Source organism: Cornus florida, unplaced genomic scaffold (genome assembly GCF_030987335.1).
Source record: "Cornus florida cultivar Cherokee Brave unplaced genomic scaffold, ASM3098733v1 CherokeeBrave_3.0.0_Hap2_Chr04, whole genome shotgun sequence".
NCBI lineage: Eukaryota > Viridiplantae > Streptophyta > Magnoliopsida > Cornales > Cornaceae > Cornus > Cornus florida.
Window position 1 is genome coordinate 59,111,282 of NW_026775574.1, and position 6,133 is coordinate 59,117,414.

A 6,133-nucleotide genomic window follows, 5' to 3' on the forward strand; every position below is an offset into this window, starting at 1 on the left:
AAATATAATGCAAATGGATCCAATTAAAATCCCCGTGCACGACTATTCCGGTAACGGGTCCCACACGGGACCGTCTAACTCGAAAAATGAAAAAATGCAAAAATGACTACCCTTACATTTCAAAAAGTCTTGGACTCAATGAAATGCCCCAACCAACTCTCAGACATAACCGGCACACTCCACAGTGTCCGGTACGAAAAATGACAAAAGACAAAAATGCCCTTGTTGCAATAAAATTTTCAAAAAAATGAAAAATGGCGAAAATTTGGAAACATCACATTGTGACTCGGAGTTAGCGTAAAGCTCTCTAAAAAGATGAAAGGCATGAAAGCTCACATGGTTTTAAGTCTCCAGTAATAGATTTCTAGATTCTTGGGAGATTATTCACTTCTTTCTTTCAAGCTGCGACTTTGTGCAAAAATATCTCTACTTCTAAATTTCCATGGTGCAATGTCTATCATTATATCACCTTAGTAACAAGCTCAATCTCAATCTAAAATAATGGCATCTCTTAACTTTCACAAAGTAGCGAACTAGGATTTTTTTTTTCAAAAGCTTTTTCAAAAAGAGGTATATGTTTTGATAAATCTGTCCTAACCCCAAACAAAATAAAACACTGTCCCTAGTGTTTGAAAAATAGAATACTGAAAAGTGGTGAATGAAATGGACAATGTACCGCTGGAGATAAAAAGAAAAATTAAAACGAAGTACTTTAATTGATTTGGTGCTTCTGAAGTACAATCCCTGCAGATAGTCATTACAAAAGAGAGACCAAATGTTCTGAAATTATGACAGATTGTACCCCTAAACAAAATAAAAGCATAGCTAAAGAAATATAAACAAGAAAATGGGTTGCCTCCTAAATGCGCTAAGTTTAACATCTTTAGCCAAACGTAAGAGGGGTAGTACCCCCGGAGAGATCAATCCGAATAGACAGGATCGATGGGGAGAATTTCCTCAATTTTATGAGAATCGAGCTCAAAGAAAGGCTTTAGGCGATGAGCATTAACTTTAAACAATTCCCCAGTCGTGGGGTCTTGTACCTCAATTGCACCATGACTTGCCACATGTTTGACAAAGTATGGGCCGGACCAACGCGACCGTAACTTCCCGGGAAACAATTGAACACGAGAGTTATACAAAAGAACCTTTTATCTGGGGGAGAAATCCTTTCAAAGAATGTGCTTGTCATGTTCCAACTTTGTCTTAGCGTCATACATTTTGGAACTCTCATAGGCATCATTTTGAATTTCTTTCAACTCATTAAGCTGGAGTTTCCTATGTTCACCGACTTTATCAGAGTCAAAATTCATGGCCTTAATGGCCTAATAAGCACGGTGTTCCAGCTCTACAGGAAAATGACAGTCTTTTTCATAAACCAAATGGTACAGGAACATTCCTATAAGGGTCTTGTAAGTAGTCCGGTATGCCCATAAAGCATCCTGAAGCCGGAGGTCCAGTCTTTTCATATAGGATTAACTATTTTTCCCAGTATTTGCTTGATTTCCCTATTAGATACCTGAGCCTGACCATTGGTTTGTGGGTTATATAATAGGGCCACTTTGTAAGTGATACCATATTTGGATAATAAACTTCCAAAGACTTTATTACAAAAATGTGAACCATTATCACTTATAATGGCTCGAGGTGTACCAAACCTAGGTAAAATAAATCTTTGAAGAAACGCACCACAACTCGATGGTCGGCTGTCTTAGTGGCTAAGGCTTCTACCCATTTGGAAACATAATCAACAGCTAGAAGGATGTAAAGACATCCATATGAGGAAGGAAAGGGTCCTATGAAATGAATACCTCAAACATTAAAAATTTCAACAACTAGAATGATTGTTGGGGCCATTCATTACACTTGGTAATCTTACCTAACAATTGGCATCTATAGTAAGCCAAACAGTATGTGTGGGTATTCTTGAAAAGGATGGGCCAATAAAATCCTGACTGTAAGATTTTTGCAGCGGTTCTTTTAGAGCTAAAGTGGCCACCATAGGTCTGATCATGACAAAAGGAAATGACAGACTCTTGGTCTATCTCAGGGACACACTTATGGATGATTTGATCTGGATAATATTTGAACAAGTATGGGTCGTCCCAAAAATATTCCTTAACCTTAGCTAGGAATTTATCTCTCTCTTGTTTGGACCAAGTTGAAGGAATTTAACCTATCACAATGCAATTGACAATATCAGCATACCATGGGGCATGAGTTATTGCAAATAATTATTCATCTGGAAAAGCATCTGAGATTGGAATGGATTTTGTAATGGACTCAACAACAAGACGGGACAAATGATCGGCCACCACATTATCGGAGTCTTTCTTATCACAAATCTCAAGGTCAAACTCCTAAAGAAGTAGGATCCAACGGCTCAACTGAGGTTTGGCATCTGCTTTGGAAAGAAAATGTCTTAATGCAGCATGATCGGTATAAATGATAACTTTGGAACTGATCAAATAGGAGCGAAATATGTCAAAGGAAAACACGACTGTTAACAATTCTTTCTCCATAGTGGAGTAGTTGATTTAGGCATCATTCAGGGTTTTACTAGCATAATAGATGACATGTCGTGCTTTCTCAACCTTTTGACCTAAGAAAGCTCCTATTGCATAATCCGACGTATCACACATGATTTCAAAGGATAAGTTCCAATCTGGCGAACGGATGATGGGTGCAGTGGTGAGAGCTGACTTTAATTGTTCAAAAGCAGAGTGATAGGCATTAGTAAACTCAAATGGTATGTCTTTCCCTAGCAGATGGGTGAGAGGTCTTGCTATCTTGCTGAAATCTTTTATGAAACGACGGTAAAAACCAGTATGACCTAAGAAAGCTCTAATATCCTGAACAGTTTTGGGAATAAATAAGCTCGAGATAAGGTTAACTTTGGATTGATCTACCTCAATTCCTGCAGTTAAGAACCAAGTTAGTGTCACGATAACGCTGAAGAACAAGAGTAAGATGGTGAAGCATTGCTCAAATGATGAACCAAAGACAGAGAAGTCATCCATAAATATTTTAAGAAACTTTTCAACCATGTCACTGAAAATACTCATCATAGACCGCTGAAATGTAGCAGGTGCATTACATATACCAAAAGGCATATGATGATAAGCAAATGTGCCAAATGGATAGGCGAAAGTGGTCTTATCTTGGTCAGCAACGTGGATAGGGATTTGATTATACCCAGAGTAACCATCTAAGAAGCAATAAAAGGATTGACCAGCTAATCTTTCTAACATTTGATTAATGAAAGGCAAAGGAAAATGATCATTTCGAGTGACAGTATTGAGCTTTCAATAATCAATGCAAACTCACCATCCAGTTTGGACATGAGTAGGAACCAATTCATTATAGATATTGGATACGACGGTGATGCCTGATTTTTTAGGGACAACATGAATGGGACTTACCCACTGACTATTAGAAATGGGATAGATGATACCGGCATCAAGAAGTTTGATAATTTCAGCATGAACAACTTCTTTTAAATTAGGGTTAAGTCTCCTTTGGGGCTACCTATAGGTTTTGCATCATTATCTAAATGAATATAATGTTGAACCACTAAAGGACTAATGCCACGAATATCATCAATGGACCACCTTTTGGTTGCACGATTTTCCCTAAGAACCTTAAGAAGTTGGGTTTCCTGATTGGTAGTCAAGTCCAAAGCAATTATCACAGGAAAAGTGTCAAACTCACCTAGGTAAGAGTACTTTAAAGTCTCATGTAGAGGCTTTAGTTCAACCTTGGGTGGCTTCTTCTTATTTTCAAGAGCAGTGGTAGCGCGAATAGATAATGGTTCAAACCTAATCTTTGGTGGTTTAAAGATTGGAGTGGAATCGAGTATACCATTGACCTCACCAATATAACTATCTGCATCAAACTTATCATAAAAATGTGCTAGACACTGTTGGAGTGGATCCTCAGGGTAAGAGTTCTCAAAGGTGTGAGCAGCTAATGACTTAATGAGAAAAATTTCTTCAATGGAATCTGAGTTAGGGGGTTGCTTCATCAAATTAAACACATTGACTTCCAATTTTATGTTTCTAAAGATTAAAGTCATACTACCATTTCGACAATTGATCACAGCATTAGCAGTAGCTCAGAATGGTCAACCTAAGATGATAGGAATTTGCGTACCTTGGGTAGGTTGGGTAATTAGAATAATGAAATCAACTGGGTAATAGAAATCATCTATTTTCACTATCACATCTTCAATTATACCCTTTGGAATTTTGACAGAATAATTAGCTAATTGGATCCTAACATCAGTTTTCTTCAAATTATTCAAGCCTAGCTCTAAATTAACTGAATAAGGTAACAAATTCACACTAGCACCGAGATCCAACAAAGCATGGTCAGCAAACATTTCTCCAATCCTACAAATAACAGTTGGACTCCCAGGGTCTTTATGTGTAACCACAGCTTGATTTTGTAGGAAAGAAGAACAGTTTTGGGCTATGAAAGCTTCTTTTGGGATGTTGGTTTTCCTTTTGACTAAATCTTTAATGAACTTTGCATAAGAAGGAGCTTGTTTAATAGCAGTGAGAAATGGAATATTGATCTGAAGATTTTGAAAAATATCTAAGATTTCACCGTATTATGACTCCTTCTTATTGTTGACTAGTCGAGAAGGAAATGGGGAGGGGGGGACATAAGACTGAAGATGGATTGGTTCAAATTGGGAACCTTGGTCTTTTTTGGTGTTGGGTAGGTCTGATGCACTGGACTTGGATGGTGCACTTGTAGTTTGGGTGGGTAGCTCAACTTGGTTATTGACTTTCTTCCCTGACCGAAGGGTTAAAATGGAGTTCACTTGATTATTTGATTGGTCAGTGGGAGGAGAAGTTCCAATGTGATTCACTTCTTTGCCTCTTGGATTAATTTCAGGTTGGTTAGGCAAGGTACCCTTTTATCTTTCAGACAGTGCAGAAGTGAGTTGAGTCAACTGACTTTAGATAGATTGTTGCAATTAGAGTTGACTTTGAGTTAAGAGGTCAAAGTGACTCTCTAACTTTTAAATTCTTTGATCGATTGCTTGTTAGATTGATCAAGATTAAGGGCAAGCATTTTCAGAGGGTCCTCATAATTGGTAGCACGGCGGTGCTGTGAGACAGGAGCAACATAATTGCTCATTGGATCAATTGCAAGTTCTCTATTTTGATTGAACTGATTATTCCTAGGAAAATATCCTGGAGGGATAAGAGGACCTTGAGGTTGTGTTGGCCTATTGGGATTACCTTGAAAACTGGGAGGACCACCTAAGTTTTGTCGAGGCAAATTTTGTCACCACGAAAAATTCAGATGGTTTCTAGTATTAGGATGATACGTCTGACTAAAGGAATTAGCCGTCGGTTTCCTATAGGTATTATAGGCATAAACTTGTGCATCTTAAGGTTCTGATATATAGTAGATTAGACAAGCCTCAATGGGATGAGATGAACTTGAACAGACATTGCATTTTGTAGGTGTTGATATGAGAGCAAAGGCATCAAATATTTTATTCAAATCTTTGACTCCTTCTGCTAGACTTTGCATCACTGATTTGAATTTAGGTTCGGATTTGATCTCAAAAAGATTGGAAGTTCTATTGGAGGGATCATTCCTAGAGAATTTGTCATCACAAGGGTGCCAATTCCAACTTTGGGCATTCTCAGCAACTTCTTCTAAGAAAGCATAAGCTTCTTCAGGAGTTTGGGATTTGAACTTTCCTTGGTGCATCGATTCAATCATGGTTCGGTTAGTAAGAGAAAGCCCTTTATAGAAATAATGAACCAATTGTGCTTTCTCAAAGCCATGATGTGGGCATTTGAGAAGCAAATCATGAACACGCTCCCAAGTTTGATAGAATTATTCCTCATTTTTCCCTTTGAAAGTGCTTATGGCATCTTTCATTAACTCAGTTTTTTGCATTGGATAAAACTTGTTCATGAATTTTTTAACAAGTTCATCCCATGTTCTAATGGAGTTTGGAGGAAAAGAGTTGAACCATAAGGAAGCTTTTATCATCTAAGGACAGGGGAAATAGACACAATTTGACACCCTCGTCATCTAAATGATGATTTTTGAAAGTACTGCAAATGGTTAGGAACTTCCCCAAATGGACATAAGGTTGTTCACT

General features: G+C 37.8%; 1 pseudogene; it reads left to right on the forward strand.

Annotated features, from left to right (window-relative positions):
• Positions 1 to 5,803: 5,803 nt before the first annotated feature.
• LOC132305894 (small nucleolar RNA R71) lies at positions 5,804 to 5,900 on the forward strand (annotated as a pseudogene).
• Positions 5,901 to 6,133: the final 233 nt, after the last annotated feature.